Source organism: Bos grunniens, chromosome 23 (genome assembly GCF_055505025.1).
Source record: "Bos grunniens cultivar Pamir isolate PY7600 chromosome 23, Bosgru_T2T1.0, whole genome shotgun sequence".
In the NCBI taxonomy this organism is placed as follows: domain Eukaryota; kingdom Metazoa; phylum Chordata; class Mammalia; order Artiodactyla; family Bovidae; genus Bos; species Bos grunniens.
Window position 1 is genome coordinate 5,903,316 of NC_141187.1, and position 18,072 is coordinate 5,921,387.

At 38.2% G+C, this 18,072-nt stretch overlaps 1 protein-coding gene across 1 annotated transcript in view; it reads left to right on the forward strand.

Annotated features, from left to right (window-relative positions):
* BMP5 (bone morphogenetic protein 5) overlaps positions 1 to 18,072 on the forward strand; it is a 143,710-nt gene that overhangs the window by 78,754 nt on the left and 46,884 nt on the right. The window lies entirely within an intron of this gene.

An 18,072-nucleotide genomic window follows, 5' to 3' on the forward strand; every position in this document is an offset into this window, starting at 1 on the left:
TCTGTAAGTCTAGGACCCCCTTTTTGCACTCCAGTTTCTCTGCCAAAGAAAGACATTTAAGGGCCAGAAGCGGTAGAAAGGGCACATACTCTTGCCTCCTTTGTCAAAGATAAGGTCTCCATATGTGCGTGGATTTATCTCTGGGCTTTCTATTTTATTCCATTGATCTATATTTCTGTCTTTGTGCCAGTACCATACTGTCTTGATAACTGTGGCTTTGTAGTAGAGCCTGAAGTCAGGTAGGTTGATTCCTCCAGTTCCATTCTTCTTTCTCAAGATCGCTTTGGCTATTCGAGGTTTTTTGTTTTCCCATACAAATTGTGAAATTATTTGTTCTAGCTCTGTGAAGAATACTGTTGGTAGCTTGATAGGGATTGCGTTGAATCTATAAATTGCTTTGGGTAGTATACTCATTTTCACTATATTGATTCTTCCAATCCAAGAACATGGTATATTTCTCCATCTATTAGTGTCCTCTTTGATTTCTTTCACCAGTGTTTTATAGTTTTCTATATATAGGTCTTTAGTTTCTTTAGGTAGATATATTCCTAAGTATTTTATTCTTTCCGTTGCAATGGTGAATGGAATTGTTTCCTTAATTTCTCTCTCTGTTTTCTCATTATTAGTGTATAGGAATGCAAGGGATTTCTGTGTGTTGATTTTATATCCTGCAACTTTACTATAGTCATTGATTATTTCTAGTAATTTTCTGGTGGAATCTTTAGGGTTTTCTATGTAGAGGATCATGTCATCTGCAAATAGAGAGAGTTTTACTTCTTCTTTTCCAATTTGGATTCCTTTTATTTCTTTTTCTGCTCTGATTGCTGTGGCCAAAACTTCCAAAACTATGTTGAATAGTAATGGTGAAAGTGGGCACCCTCATCTTGTTCCTGACTTTAGAGGAAATGCTTTCAATTTTTCACCACTGAGGATACTGTTTGCTGTTTGTTTGTCATATATAGCTTTTATTATGTTGAGGTATGTTCCTTCTATTCCTGCTTTCTGGACAGTTTTTATCATAAATGGATGTTGAATTTTGTCAAAGGCTTTCTCTGCATCTATTGAGATAATCATATGGTTTTTATTTTTCAATTTGTTAATGTGGTGTATTACATTGATTGATTTGTGGATATTGAAGAATCCTTGCATCCCTGGGATAAAGCCCACTTGGTCATGGTGTATGATCTTTTTAATGTGTTGTTGGATTCTGATTGCTAGAATTTTGTTAAGGATTTTTGCATCTATGTTCATCAGTGATATTGGCCTGTAGTTTTCTTTTTTTGTGGGATCTTTGTCAGGTTTTGGTATTAGGGTGATGGTGGCCTCATAGAATGAGTTTGGAAGTTTACCTTCCTCTGCAATTTTTTGGAAGAGTTTGAGCAGGATAGGTGTCAGCTCTTCTCTAAATTTTTGGTAGAATTCAGCTGTGAAGCCATCTGGACCGGGGCTTTTGTTTGCTGGAAGATTTTTGATTACAGTTTCAATTTCCATGCTTGTGATGGGTCTGTTAAGATTTTCTATTTCTGGGAAATCTGGTCAACCACTTGTAAAAGAATGAAACTAGACCACTTTCTAACACCATACACAAAAATAAACTCAAAATGGATTAAAGATCTAAACGTAAGACCAGAAACTATAAAACTCCTAGAGGAGAACATAGGCAAAACACTCTCTGACATACATCACAGCAGGATCCTCTATGACCCACCTCCCAGAATATTGGAAATAAAAGCAAAAATAAAGAAATGGGACCTAATTAACCTTAAAAGCTTCTGCACATCAAAGGAAACTATTAGCAAGGTGAAAAGGCAGCCTTCAGAATGGGAGAAAATAATAGCAAATGAAGCAACTGACAAACAACTAATCTCAAAAATATACAAGCAACTCCTACAGCTCAACTCCAGAAAAATAAATGACCCAATCAAAAAATGGGCCAAAGAACTAAATAGACATTTCTCCAAAGAAGACATACAGATGGCTAACAAACACATGAAAAGATGCTCAACATCACTCATTATCAGAGAAATGCAAATCAAAACCACTATGAGGTACCATTTCACACCAGTCAGAATGGCTGCGATCCAAAAGTCTACAAATAATAAATGCTGGAGAGGGTGTGGAGAAAAGGGAACCCTCTTACACTGTTGGTGGGAATGCAAACTAGTACAGCCACTATGGAGAACAGTGTGGAGATTCCTTAAAAAACTGGAAATAGAACTGCCTTATGATCCAGCAATCCCACTGCTGGGCATACACACTGAGGAAACCAGAAGGGAAAGAGACACGTGTACCCCAATATTCATCGCAGCACTGTTTATAATAGCCAGGACATGGAAGCAACCTAGATGTCCATCAGCAGATGAATGGATAAGAAAGCTGTGGTACATATACACAATGGAGTATTACTCAGCCATTCAAAAGAATACATTTGAATCAGTTCTAATGAGGTGGATGAAACTGGAGTCTATTATACAAAGTGAAGTAAGCCAGAAGGAAAAACATAAATACAGTATACTAACGCATATATATGGAATTTAGAAAGATGGTAGCAATAACCCGGTGTACGAGACAGCAAAAGAGACACTGATGTATAGAACAGTCTTATGGACTCTGTGGGAGAGGGAGAGGGTGGGAAGATTTGGGAGAATGACATTGAAACATGTAAAATATCATGTAAGAAACGAGTTGCCAGTCCAGGTTCGATACACTATACTGGATGCTTGGGGCTAGTGCACTGGGACGACCCAGAGGGATGGTATGGGGAGGGAGGAGGGAGGAGGTTTCAGGATGGGGAACACATGTATACCTGTGGTGGATTCATTTTGATATTTGGCAAAACTAATACAATTATTTAAAGTTTAAAAATAAAATAAAGTTTAAAAAGAAAAAAAAAATAGAGAGGAAGGAAAAAAAAAAAAAAGAAAGGGCACATACACTTGGTAGTGTATTTCACGTTTCTATATAGGATTTCAAAGTCATTGTAGATGATGGTAGTGCATAGTAATAACAGCACAGTCTTCAGAATTCCCATATGGAGAAAGTACATCTTGAAGTTTCAGTTTATAAATCTAAGCAAAAATAACCATTTGAGAACAATAAACATATTTCAGATGTTGTGGGAAGGACTAGTGCTTATTACAGTGCTAAGACCAGAGTTGATACTTAATAAATATATCAACAGCTTTCTAGGAGCATCTATTTTATTAGGATTTAGGGAGTTGTATACAAAGGGTAACAAAAAGTATGTGGTTACTATAATAACAGTAGCTACCTTTTATGTCAAGATAAATAATAGAAAATGGTAGCTACTGTTATTATAGTAACCACCTGCTTTTTGTTACCCTTTGTATACAGCTCCTTATATGTCAAGATAACGGAGAAGGCAGTGGCACCCCACTCCAGTACTCTTGCCTGGAAAATCCCATGGATGGAGGAGCCCGATGGGCTAAGAGTCGGACACGACTGAGTGACTTCCCTTTCACTTTTCACTTTCACGCATTGGAGAAGGAAATGGCAACCCACTCCAGTGTTCTTGCCTGGAGAATCCCAGGGATGAGGGAGCCTGGTGGGCTGCTGTCTGTGGGGTTGCACAGAGTCGGACACGAATGAAGCAGCTTAGCAGCAGCCGCAGCAGCAGCATGTCATGATAAAGTAAGCAAAATGATGATAGTTGACTTTGTTTAAAAAATTACCTGATCTTTGATTCATACTAAGGGTAATGGTACATCCTTAAGTCTAATAATGAAATGAACACCATCCAGCTTATGAGCAGTTGAAGCTATTTGTGAGCTTGTTCCTGAAAACCCAAGTTTTAAATAAATAATCTAATTTTCCTCTAAAATACAGTCAAAGCGGATGAGAGACTGCTTATCGATGAATTTATTTTACAGAAATATCGGAGATATAGAAAATTAGACAAAGATTCACATATAAATGTTTATCACAGTATCATTGTTTACCATTGCATAAGTTGAGAATATTTCAGTTTTAAAGAGAAGAGAAAAAGTTGTACTTTGTTTTCTGAAATACTGAAATGCTACACTTTATACAGCAAGTAGAAATTGTGTTTTATTTTATTTATTTTTTTAAAAAAAGAAATTATGTTTTAAAGATATTTTATTTAATAGTAACACTGGAAAGTGCTTAGGCTGTAATGTTAATTAAATAAAAGTATGAAACAAATTTTATTTATACATTATACATATATTAGTTAAAATAAATTCATGTGCAAAACAAAGGAAGCAGCAAGCTTTCATGAACAGCTTGGTGGTAACTTTAAATTTTAATTCAGTCCCCTTTCTGTACTTTCTAAATTTTTATAGTAAAAATTATTTTTATAATCAGAAGCAAGCATAAGCATTGTTGAGTGAAAGAAGATAATGAAACAGGTTTACATGTTTCTTTACAAAATAGTAATTCAACATTTCCAGGCAGACAAAGGCAAAGAGCTAAACTAAACTGAACAAAACATCAGGATTAAAAAAAAAAAAAAGTTTCTCTTATTTTTCTTAGGCTACGAGAGGCTTAGGAGGAACACAGATAATTTATTTCTTTCCATTTTTTATGGAAAATGTTCTTGACAATTAAAAACCTTGTCTGTAATTCTCTGAAAGTGAGAAGAATGGATTTAAAATACTTTATTTATCAGGTGATCACAGTTAAAATGCAAAGAATTTCAATTTGAAAAACTAATTTTAATACTGAATTGCTGTTATTAGTTCTGGAGTATTAATTATTTGTGGCTTCATATATTTCTCAACTTAAGAACTGAAATGGAGATGGGAAAAGAAACTAGTACTTTCAGACACTTTCAAGTCTTGGTCACCTCTTAAAACTTCTGTTGTCAAGCATGTGGGTTTTATGTATGTACTTCGTTGTTGCTGTTCATTTGCTCAGTTGTGTCCAATTCTTTGCGATCCCATGGATTATAGCACGCCAGGCTCCCCTGTCCATCACCAACTCCCGGAGCTTGCTCAAACTTATGTCCATCGAGTCGGTGATACCATCCAATCATCTCATTCTCTGTCTTCTCCCCCTGCCTTCAATATTTCCCAGCATAAGGGTCTTTTCCAATGAGTCAGCTCTTTGAATCAGGTGACCAAAGTATTGGAGTTTCAGCTACAGCATCAGTCCTTCCATTGAATATTCAGGACTGATTTCCTTTAGTCTGGACTGGTTGGATCTCCTTGCAGTCCAAGGGACACTCAAGAGTCTTCTCCAACACCACAGTTCAAAAGCACCAATTCTTCAGCACTCAGCTTTCTTTATAGTCCAACTCTCACACCTATACATGACTACTGGAAAAACCATAGCTTTGACTATATGAAATTTTGTTGGCAAAACAATGTCTCTGCTTTTTATATGCTGTCTAGGTTGGTCATAACTATACTTCCAAGGAGCAAGGGTCTGTTAATTTTGTGGCTGTAGTCACCATCTTCGTGATTTTGGAGCCCAAGAAAATAAAGTCTGTCACTGTTCCCCATCTATTTGCCCTGAAGTGATGGGACTGAATGCCATAATCTTAGTTTTCCAAATGTTGAGTTTTAAGCCAGATTTTCACTTTTCTCTTTCAGTTTCATCAAAAGGCTCTTTAGTTCCTCTTCTCTTTCTGCAGTAAGGGTGGTGTCCTCTGCGTATCTGAGGTTAATTTATATTTCTCCCAGCAATCTTGATTCCAGCTTGTGCTTCATCCAGCCTGGCATTTCTCATGATGTACCCAGCATATAAGTTAAATAAGCAAGGTGACGATATATAGCCTTGATGTACTCCTTTAGTGTTTAAAATTTTTTTTTTTATTTAAATACAGTTGATTTATAATGTTGTGTTAGTTTCAAGTGAACTGCCAAGTGATTCAGTCATACATTTATACATACATATGTGTTGTTGTTTAGTTGCTAAGTCGTGTCTGACTCTTTTGTGATCCCACAGACTATCGCCTGCCAGGGTCCTCTCTGTCCATGGAATTTCCCAGCTAAGAATACTGGAGTGGATTGCCATTTCCTTCTCCAGGGGATTCTTTCAACCTGGGGATCAACCTGTATCTCCTATTTGGCAGGCATATTCTTACATCTGAGCCACCAGAGAAGCCCAACATCTTCTTCTACATTCTCATCTATTACAGGTTATTAAAATATATTAACTGTAGCACTTTCCTTGTGCTATGCAGTAGGTCCTTGTAGGCTTCTGTCTCATATATAGTATAAGATGTAATAGTGTTTTGAATTCAACTAAGAAAAAAATTAACTTCTCATCTATTAAAAGGAAAACTCCTACAATTATGGGGGAGGATCTATATGGTTAACACCAGGCTATGGTCATTTAAGTTTAAAGGCTCCTCTATGTTGGGAACGGTTAAATAATACTAAAAATGATCAATCTAGTAATTATGAGACAAGGCTGGGTGCTTTATGAACTATGCCTGTTATTACCCTTAGAGAGAGTGATTGGTATAGAACTCAGTGGATTTGTGGCACTAAATTATGGCCTTGACATCTACAGGGATGATACAAAGGTGTAGTCTGGGATTCCCATGAATTTAAGGTCGTACATATTAACAAATTACAGGTAACCACAACCAGTCTACCATTGGTATGATCCCAATGGGTCAAAGATCTGTATTATACTGGTATGACCATTTAGCAGCTTGTGTGTGTGTGTGTGTGTGCCTTCAATGGGGTTGGAGGATGTAATTGACTATATCTAAGCCTTGACAATAAGCCTTAAATGATAGTAACCGGGCTATCAGCCTATTGAATTCTGAGATCTCTATGATGAGAAAGGCAGTGCTACACAACTGCAAGACCCTTGACACCTTACAGCATCATCTGTGTTATTCAGTTCAGTTCAGTTCAGTTGCTCAGTTGTGTCTGACTCTTTGCGACCCCATGAATCACAGCATGCCAGGCCTCCCTGTCCATCACCAACTCCTGGAATTCACTCAAACTCACATCCATCGAGTCGAGGATGCCATCCAGCCATCTCATCCTCTGTCGTCCCCTTCTCCTCCTGCCCCCAATCCCTCGCAGCATCAGAGCTTTTTCCAATGAGTCAACTCTTCGCATGAGGTGGTCAAAGTACTGGAGTTTCAGCTTTAGCATCATTCCTTCCAAAGAACACCCAGGGCTGATCTCCTTTAGAATGGACTGGTTGGATCTCCTTGCAGTCCAAGGGACTCTCAAGAATCTTCTCCAACACCACAGTTCAAAAGCATCAATTCTTCGGCACTCAGTTTTCTTCACAGTCCAACTCTCACGTCCATACATGGCCACTGGAAAAACCATAGCCTTGACTAGACGGACCTTTGTTGGCAAAGTAATGTCTCTGCTTCTGAGTATGCTATCTAGGTTGGTCATAACTTTCCTCCCAAGGAGTAAGCATCTTTTAATTTCATGGCTGCAGTCACCATCTGCAGTCATTTTGAAGACCCAAAAAATAAAGTCTGACACTGTTTCCACTGTTACCCCATCTATTTGCCATGAAGTGATGGGACCAGATGCCTTGATCTTAGTTTTCTGAATGTTGAGCTTTAAGCCAACTTTTTCACTCTCCTCTTTCACTTTCATCAAGAGGCATATAATTCAAACTAAATGCTGTATTTTTGTACCTGATAAATCCTTTAATGCAACACATTTGAACAACATGAAAAATCAGATTTCTGCTCTAAGTGACCCATTCCCTAGTCTTGACAATCTTTAAAAAACACTAGTGAGGGAGGCTCATGGCTAAAACATTTACTTTTAATTCCACTAATGTTATTAACTATACCATTTGCATTTTGCTTGTTTCACAAGATTATTATTTCTTGTATTACCAAGTATATGACTGAGCCTTCAACGGAAATGATGACTAGACTTGAAGCAGTTGATCAAATGTATAGTTCGATATATGATCAATGATTGTAATAGTGTAACTCTAGAAGGCAATGGCAACCCACTCCAGTACTCTTGCCTGGAAAATCCCATGGATGGAGGAGCCTGGTGGGCCACAGTCCATGGGGTTGCGAAGAGTCGGACACGACTGAGCGTCTTTTTTTTCACTTTTCACTTTCATGCACTGGAGAAGGAAATGGCAACCCACTCCAGTGTTCTTGCCTGGAGAATCCCAGGGACGGGGGAGCCTGGTGGGCTGCCGTCTATGGGGTCGCACAGAGTCGGACACGACTGAAGTGACTTAGCAGCAAGAAAGAACTGAAAAGTCAATGCAGGCTGTACTCTTTAAGGCAGTGCATTTCATATTGCAATTGTGCACGTGTGTGTGTGTGTGTGTGTGTGTGTATGTAGGTGTCTGTGTGCGAAGTTGCTTCGGTCATGACTGACTCTGTGACCCTATAGATTTTAGCCCGCCAAGCTCCTCTATCCATGGAATTCTCCAGGCAAGAATACTGGGATGGGTTGCCATGCCCTTCTCCAAGGAATCTTCCCTCCAAGAATCAAACCCACATCTCTTATGACTCTTGCATTGGCAGGCAAGTTCTTTACCAATAGCGCCACCTGGGAAGCCCATGTATGTGTGTGCATATATATAATTTCGCAAATTTAAAGCTTACTTCCCCTAAGGTATCGTCTAGGAGTGTCAGGGTGGGGGTCCTTGTAGTAATTTAGGTTTATGCTTTATAGATATATTTTATGTTCAAGACACTGTCTGATCTATTAACCCTCTACTCTATAAATACTTTGATAGTGTTATGTAATCAAATATGAAAGAGACAGACACATGATGTCATCTCTTTTCACACTTATTTATCTTAGTAAGATCCAAAACACTTAAAATTATATATTTTATTCCTATCATCTCCCACCTCCTTCATTTATTCATACTCTTATTTAAATGTGTGCCATTTAAAAGAGTGTTCTGATATTTATCCAAATCTTTATTTTTCTTGGTAAAAATGTAACATGCTTTGCATCATTTCACTTATTTAATCTTTTCGTGTGAGGCAGACAGCCTCATATTCTGTATAGAAAGCATCACTTTTCAGTCACACCTCATATATCTGGCATTATTGGGAAATGAGGTTTCCACATGATTGAATTTTCCAGATAATACATCTGAGTTGACCGGGCTTTTGCTGAGCACCTTGCACAGGGCCAGCGCAGGGCACACAAGCCTAGTAAGTAAGATTCCCACAGTTCATAGCCTGAGGCTGGGGGTGAGGTGGGCTTGCCACACACAGGCTTTAATAACTGTAAAACAACGCGCTAAGCAGTATGATGTAAGTATGTACTAAGCGTTGTGGAAATACAAATGAGGGTAATTAATTCATGTTGGAGGGTGAAGAACCTTGGGGAAAGCCACTGGGAGGCATTTACCCCTGAGTTGGGCCTTTGAAAATGAGTAAGAACTTTTTTAATGTCTAAGTATATTTTTCTGACTCTTTATTGAAGTATAGCTGATTTACAAGGTAGTGTGAATTTCTACTGTGCAGTAAAGTGACTCAGTTATGTGTGAGTGTATATATATATATAATTTTCCATATCCTCTTTCATTATGGTTTATCATGGGATGTTAAATACAGTTCTCTGTGCTAGACTGGAGGACCTTGTTGTTTATCCATCCTATATATAATAGTTTGCATCTGCTAATCCCAAACTCCACTCCTTCCCTCCCCACAGAGTCTCCTCAACCTTGGCGACCACAAATCTGTTCTCTATGACTGAGTCTATTTCTGTTTCATAGATATGTTGATCTGTGTCATATTTCAGATTCTGCACATAATTGATACCGTGTGGATTTGTCATTCTCTTTCTGGCTTACTTCACTTCGTATGATATTCACTAGATCATCCACGTTGCTGCTAGTGGCACGGTTTTGTTTACGGTTGAGTCGTATCCCATTGTATCTAGGTACCACATCTTTATCCATTCCCTTATCCATGGACGTGTAGATGGTTTCCATGTGTTGGCTATTGTGAATAATGCTGCTGTGAACGTACGGGCACATGCATCATTTTGAACTTTAGCTTTTTCCTGGATATATCCCCAGGAGTGGGATTTCTGGATCATATAGTAAATCTATTTTTAGCTTTTTGAGAAACCCCCATGCTTTACCAACTTATATTGCCATCAGTAGTGTAGGAGAAACTTCTATAATGAAAGGGAGTGGGGTGGTGGTTGGGAGAGATGTGAAAGAGATCCTAAGAGAAATATTCCTAAGCATTGACCTGTCTAAGTACATAAAGAATTGAATAATTAAATGGTAAGAACAATGCCACTAGTCCTACTACTAAGCAAAGCAGTCAGCACGTGTCCACTTAGGGGGTACTCACCGTGCGTCTAGCACTGTGCTAAGTGCTTTCCTTGAGTTAATGTTTTTCACAAGTATATACACATTTTCTTTGAAAGAAAATGTGCTGTGTAGAATTCAACCCCTTCCTAATGTTCTACTGTGAATATAAATGTCTGTGCCCCATTGCAAACACATTTTAAGCCGGCCTGCTGGCTGTCATTCGCCACCTCCCCTACTTGGATATATTTAGTTGAGCTGTCATCATTCCAATCCACAGTCAGTTTCACATTGACATCATCTCCCCCTCTGGCTTCTCTAGGATTTGTGACTCTTCTCTGGACGTACTTCAGGATGCACACTGACAGTAACACGTGGGGGATTTCATGGGCTCTTGAGAGCGGTGGAAATAACACTCAGATGGGCGGTGCCCTTGGCTCTGAGAATACAGGACAGCACCCAAGCATGACTTGCGTTCCTGCACTTGCAGAGATCAAGCTCTAGCTCCAGTTCTCCACTGAGAGGATTCACCCCCAGGAGACATTTAGTGGTGTCTGGAGGCATTTTTGGGTTTCACTGTTGGCGAGGGTGGAGGCCTACTGACATCCAACGGGTAGTAACGCTGGGGTAACAAAAGATGCTGCTGAAACTTCTGCCATAAACAGGGTACCCCCACCCAACAGAGAACGATCTGGTCAAAATTGTCCATAATGCTGAGGTCGAGAAATGCTGCTCTAGCTATAGATTTACGTTATAAAGCTAAAAATGGGAATAATTCATGCCCTAAAAACTCATTTTTTTCCTTGACTGTTTAATATCCATTGGGGTCATAAGAGTCATAGCATAGAAGAATTCTTAGGAACTTGAATGGGGTATATCATTCATTCATTAGGGAAGTTAAAAGTAGTTCGTTTGTGTATGTAATACTCTCACTTCTTTGTTTCTTGTTGAGTGAGGGACTCTCTCATGCTGTGCATGTGTGTGTGTATTCAGTAGCCCATGCATAGATCTCTCTGCAAGGGAAAAATATGAAATGGTGTAGTGCCAGGAATCCTACTAATATTATCATTATCTTGGCAATTTAAAAAAATCTGCAAAGAGAAAAGTGGTTGAATTTTCATAATGGGAATTCAGCTTGTTTTCCATTTTTGCCATTCGAGTCCATGTTATATTACTATTTTACCAGTTTGTATCTATTCCTTTTCAGTGTAAACACAGCATTGAATTAGATAATCTGAAAATGGGTGTTCTGTGAGATTTACAGAAGCTTATTATTTCTTATTTGTTTGGGGAGAAAAAACAATTACCGTCTGAAAATACCAAAGTCAAATTCTAACACTTTTAAAGTTGCTCATGATAGAAACTGTCGACATTATAAACTCCAGAGAATAACATTTGCATCCATTGTTAATTTGTCCCATGCTTGAACCGCATGTCACATTCCTCAGATGGTGTGTATTTACAGTCGGATACCCAGAAAAAGATGTATGCTTTCTTCTTAGGTGGTAATCATTCCATTTCTACTAGCCATGGTAAGCTATTCAGAGACAAAGGAGATGAAAAGAGTTGAAAAAGTTATAATGGAGAAAGTTTGGGAAAAGTGGAGCTATCACTGTGCTCTTTAAGGTTCTTGCCTCATGGAAATAGAGTATTTCAACTTTTGCCTGGAAATTTATCTCTGTATCTTCCAGACAGTTTCCCAAAACTTTTCTTGACCAGATTTAGAGCTTTTTGGTTAGACAGTAGAATGTTTATGCTCCTGGATAACTGCTTCTTCTTCATCTTCTCTCTGTTACTCTCTCTTTCTCTATATATACACATATTTGTGTGTGTGTATATATATATAGCGGAGAAGGCAATGGCACCCCACTCCAGTGCTCTTGCCTGGAAAATCCCATGGATGGAGGAGCCTGGTAGGCTGCAGTCCATGGGGTCGCTGAGGGTCGGACACGACTGAGCGACTTCACTTTCACTTTTCACTTCCATGCATTGGAGAAGGAAATGGCAACCCACTCCAGTGTTCTTGCCTGGAGAATCCCGGGGACAGGGGAGCCTGGTGGGCTGCCGTCTATGGGGTTGCACAGAGTCAGACACGACTGAAGTGACTTAGCCGCATATATATATATATATATATACATACACACACACACACACACACACATATACATGCGTACATATGTTTGAAACTGTAACAATATGAAGACTACTTCTCTTTCACCATTTTATTGTTGATTATATAAATAACTTTACTTCCTTTTGATGTTTTCAATTTCATTTTTTCCTCTTGTGGCAAAAGATTCAACTATAATTTTCCTCTCTTCCAAACAGAGATCCAGATTATATTACATTTGGTCTGCACACACTCTTTTAAGGCAGGGATTATCATACTCTTTTTATGCATGGGGAAACTGAGGCTGAGGAATTCCTTAATTGTTCAAGCTCTGTCTGCTCCCTAAATCCTTATTTACTTCATTATAATACATTGATATTTATATAAAGATGATAAAAATTGTTTTAGCTCTTCTAATGTCATAGTCTTAGATGTGCATGCATACTCAGTCCTATCCAACTCTTTGCGACCCCATGGACTGTAGCCTCCCAGCTCCTCTTGTCCATGAAGTTTTCTAAGCAAGAATACTAGAGTGAGTGACCATATCCTACTCCAAGGGATCTTCCTGACAACAATCAAACCCATGTCTCCTGTGTCTCCTGTATTGGTAGTTGGATTCTTTACCATTAGCACCACCTGGGAAGCTCAATGTCATAGTCTTAGATATGTAAGACTATTTGCAGATGTGTGGCTTTAGGATGATGGTAAATCAACTTTTACTGAATTTGGCTCCTGCTGCTCAGTCCTTAGTTGAAGTTCCTACCCTTTTGGTATTTCAAGACTCCCAAGGCACATGTACAAGAACCTTTCCTCTGTCAGTAAAATAAAGTGTATTCTTCTAAAGCAGTACATACAAGTCCACCAATTTCCCATGAATAGACATGTTTAAACCTCTGGTCATGAATGAAGTAAAATATGCTCATGTGTTTGTAGTGAACTCTAACTGTATCTACACATGTACATATTATTTTTTACCTGTGAGTAATTACATTTATCTATATATTTCATATCTAATATATCTATCTTTGCTGCTAATCCTATATCTGTTCTCTGTGACTCTATATTTAACACCTGCATGATAGCTTAATTTAGCTTTATGAGGAATTTGTATGCAAATCTATATCATACTCAATACAAAGGTTCAAATTTTACCTGAAAAATAAAAATACAAATTTTAGTCATTATGAGTTATTTTGGTCAATGTAAATTGACTTCCTTGTTTTTTAAAGCATTTCAGTGTTGATAATTGCTATAATGTCAATAAAATGAATGCTCACATCTAGGATTATTCCTGCCTTTTAAAGTTTTTTTCAAAAATAGTATTATGGGTTAAACTGTGCTCGTCTCTTTCCCCCATCCATATGTTGAAGTTCTAGCCTCTAGTACCTCTGAATGTCACATTACTTGGAAACAGTCTTTAAAGAGATAACTCAAATATTCTTTAAAGAGGTAATTTTAAAGTAGTCTTTAAAGAGACAATTCAAAATATTCTGCTATTTCCAGGGAGTTAAGTACTGTTCTTTAGTGGAGTAATTTTATACTTCTAAAGAAATCACATCTAGATTTCTATAGAATGGATAGAATTTATTTTTAAGATGCTATTATGAGAGTTGGTGCATGACTGAAAATTATGTAATTATTAACATTGTGCTTGTTAAAAATAGACTTGATTCTCCTAAAGCATATTCTCTTGTCTATAGTTAATGCAGAAGAGTTCTTTATGCAAAAAGAAAGAGGAGAAATTTAAAAGTAGAAGTTAAGGGTCAAAGATAAAATAGCTTTACTCAAGAATAGGAAACCATGAAGCTTATGAAGGTAACTGAACGTTTATAACTTTTCAGAGGTGAGCTAGAAATATATAGATTTTTCAAATCATACTGTTTGCCTAGGTTTCCTTCCAGTGCCTTGCGATTTGCATCACAGAAATTCAAGTATTTAGGCTTTGCTTGGATCTGTTGGCTGATGCGTCTTCTAAGTATTTTTAAAACTGAAACTATTTTCCTAATAGACTTGCTTAAGTTTTGAGATTTGAATGTTAATAGTTTGGGAATTCTTTTTTCTGAAAAAGTAGCACGATTTAAGAATAATAAATAACTACCTAAAGGTAAAGCTTCCTGGATGACTTAACTGGTAAAGAATCCACCTGCAATGCGGGAGACCTGGGTTCGATCCCTGGGTTAGGAAGATCCCCTGGAGAAGGGTAAGGCTACCCACTCCAGTATTCTGGCCTGGAGAATTCCACAGACTGTAGAGTCCATGGGGTCGCAAAGAGTTGGACACAACTGAGCGACTTTGACTTTCACTTCACTTTCACCTAAAGATATTTGTTAACTAGCTGAAATTGCTCTCAGAACTTACCTCTGTGACCTGTTTTGTTATTCAAATGTTTATTTATATCATGCCAAGGATTGGTAATGCTTTGCAGGGTTTATTAGAACACCTTTCAGTTCAGTTCAGTTTAGTCGCTCAGTCGTGTCTGACTCTTTGCGACCCTATGAATCACAGCACGCCAGGCCTCCCTGTCCATCACCAACTCCCGGAGTTCACTCAGACTCATGTCCATTGAGTTGGTGATGCCATCCAGCCATCCCATCCTCTGTCGTCCCCTTTTGCTCCTGCCACCAAACCTTCCCAGCATCAGGGTCTTTTCCAATGAGTCAACTCTTTGCATGAGGTGGCCAAAGTACTGGAGTTTCAGCTTCAGAATCAGTCCTTCCAATGAACACCCAGGACTGATCTCTTTTAGGATGGACTGGTTGGATCTCCTTGCAGTCCAAGGGACTCTCAAGAGTCTTCTCCAACACCACAGTTCAAAAGCATCAATTCTTCAGCACTCAGCTTTCTTCACAGTCCAACTCTCACATCCATACATAACCACTGGAAAAACCATAGCCTTGACTAGACAGACCTTTGTTGGCAAAGTAATGTCTCTGCTTTTGAATATGCTGTCTAGTTTCATCATAACTTTCCTTCCAAGGAGTAAGCATCTTTTAATTTCATGGCTGCAGTCACCATCTGCAGTGATTTTGGAGCCCACAAATAATACAGTCTGACACTGTTTCCACTGTTTCCCTATTTCCCATGAAGTGATGGGACCAGATGCCATGATCTTCGTTTTCTGAATGTTGAGCTTTAAGCCAACTTTTTCACTCTCCTCTTTTACTTTCATCAAGAGGCTTTTTAGTTACTCTTCACTTTCTGCCATAAGGGTGGTGTCATCTGCATATCTGAGGTTATTGATATTTCTCCCGGCAATCTTGATTCCATCTTGTGCTTCTTCCAGCCCAGCGTTTCTCATGATGTACTCTGCATAGAAGTTAAATAAGCAGGGTGACAATATGCAGCCTTGACGTACTCCTTTTCCTATTTGGAACCAGTCTGTTGTTCCATGTCCAGTTCTAACTGTTGCTTCCTGACCTGCATATAGTTTTCTCAAGAGGCAGGTCAGGTGGTCTGCTTTCCCATCTCTTTCAGAACACCTTTACCACATTTCAAATAAAATCAGGATAGCACTTGAGTAGTTTCAAAACTGCAAGGTGGATCCTTCTCTTAGGAAGTTAGCAATGTGATTAAATTAATTCCAAGATAACAGTCTCAAAGATAGTTTTAAAATATATCAAAATTTTAAAGATAATCAGTTTTTCTTAGATTTGTTTATTTGGTATATTTTTCAAGTTACGAGAGGCAGGGAGAATTTTACTTTTGTTCAACCACAGTGTGAATATGATAGACCCTTAAACTTCAATTGGGAAAAAATTAATCTTTTCATTTCATTGTATTATATGCTTGTTGTATATCTGCAGTAACTCAAACTGAGTCCTGTATTGGATGTGAAAAAGTGTCTGTAACCCTTCCTTGGTAAGAAAATTGTGAAGGAGAATGAAAGCTGCATTTTTGGGTGTATGGTAGCTGGTCAATTTAATTGATTGCATCATTAATACATTTATTTTAACTTCTCTAGGTTAATGGAAGGATGGTTTAAATCAAGTTTAAGTAAAGAAATGGAGCTATAGCCTCTAAAATATTGACTGAGATTCTTCTTTTACGGTTCACTTTTTAATGATCACTGATGACTTTTTTCCTAAGGAAATAATAAATGTACATGATTTTACTCAAAATTAATTGTTTAAATTTTGTAAGCCATCTTTGAAGTGACTTCTAAGATACAGATTGATGGAAAATACAATAGAACAATAGAGCATAACTTATTATGACATAGCTCTGATCTTCCTCATGAATGACATGCTGCCAAATTCAGCACCATCATCAATGCATAATAGTATATTTCTGTTCTACTTTGATGGATTTCCTTTGTTTTTACCACCAAACTCCCTGAGCCTCAATTTCATCAATATAAGAGATCTATTGTAAAGACTAAATGTCAGATAGAGCACAGATTTGTGATTGCCAAGAATGAGGGGGAATGGCAGAGGGATGGAGTAGGAATTTGGGATTAGCAGATGTAAACTATTGATATATAGAGGATGGATGAACAACAAGATCCTGCTTAATAGCAAGATCTTGCTATATTCTCTTGCATATAGCAAGATCTGCATCTTGTTTCTGTATAGCAGAAATTAAAAGAACACTGTAAGTCAACTATATTTTGATAAAATAAATTTAGAAAAAGATTAAATGTCAAAAATATGTAGCATTTGCCTCAGAGGCTGCCTATAGAAAGGAAATAATAAAATAATTCATTATACAGATACTCATACATTTGTAAAGTTAATACTAAAGTTAAGATTGATAAATATTAGTAACAGTAACACCATGGAGATCATTCTAAAACATACAAGTTTATATTCATAGCTGTTACTGCCCTCAGGGAACTTGTGCACACAGATGATGTTAAAGCAAGTCAGGGTAGATCCATAGCTCAATCCATGGGAAAAGTGAAAGTTGCTCAGTCATGTCTGACTCTTTGTGACCCCATGGACTATACAGTCCATGGACTTCTCCTGGCAAGAATACTGGAGTGGATAGCTTTTCCCTTCTCCAGAGGATCTTCCCAACCCAGAGGTCAAACCCAGGTCTCCAGCATTACAGGTAGATTCTTAACCAGCTGAGCCACCAAGGAAACCCAAGAACTCTGGAGTGGGTAGCCTATCCCTTCTCCAGCATGTCTTCCTGACCCAGGAATCAAACCCGGCTCTCCTGCATTGCAGGCAGATTCTTTAGCAACGTAGCTACCAGGGAATCCCCAATCTATAGGACTTCTCCCTTAATCCAATGATGTATTTGGTGACCTTCTTTTGGCCTGGTATCCATAAAATAATTATATAACAAAAACATAAAATGAAATAAAAATGGGAAAAAGTGTAATAAAGTGGAAACTAAAGGAAAATGATCTCTAAAAGAGAAAATGATCTCTGAAAGGCTTGCATCACAGACTGCCTGCCCTCCACCTCCATGGAGAATCCACAGCCACTCAGACTGGAGCAGCTGCTGTCGCTTCCTCTCTATTCAGTTCAACAGTTGCTCATGAACTTGCCAGTGTCCTGTTCCTTACAGGTAGTGGTTAGGGGAAATACTGATTATCAGGGACTAAATCAAGACCACTAAGCCAGTTTGTAAAGGAAACTTGACAGTGAAGAGCAGGAAAATGGAAATTACTTTCAGATATTCCTAATCTGCACCAGATTTGGGTTGGGATTCTAGCAATAAAACGTCCTGTATCTTATTAGTCATCACTTGAGTCATTTGTTCCCCTTGCTCCTTAATCAACTCCTGTCATTTTA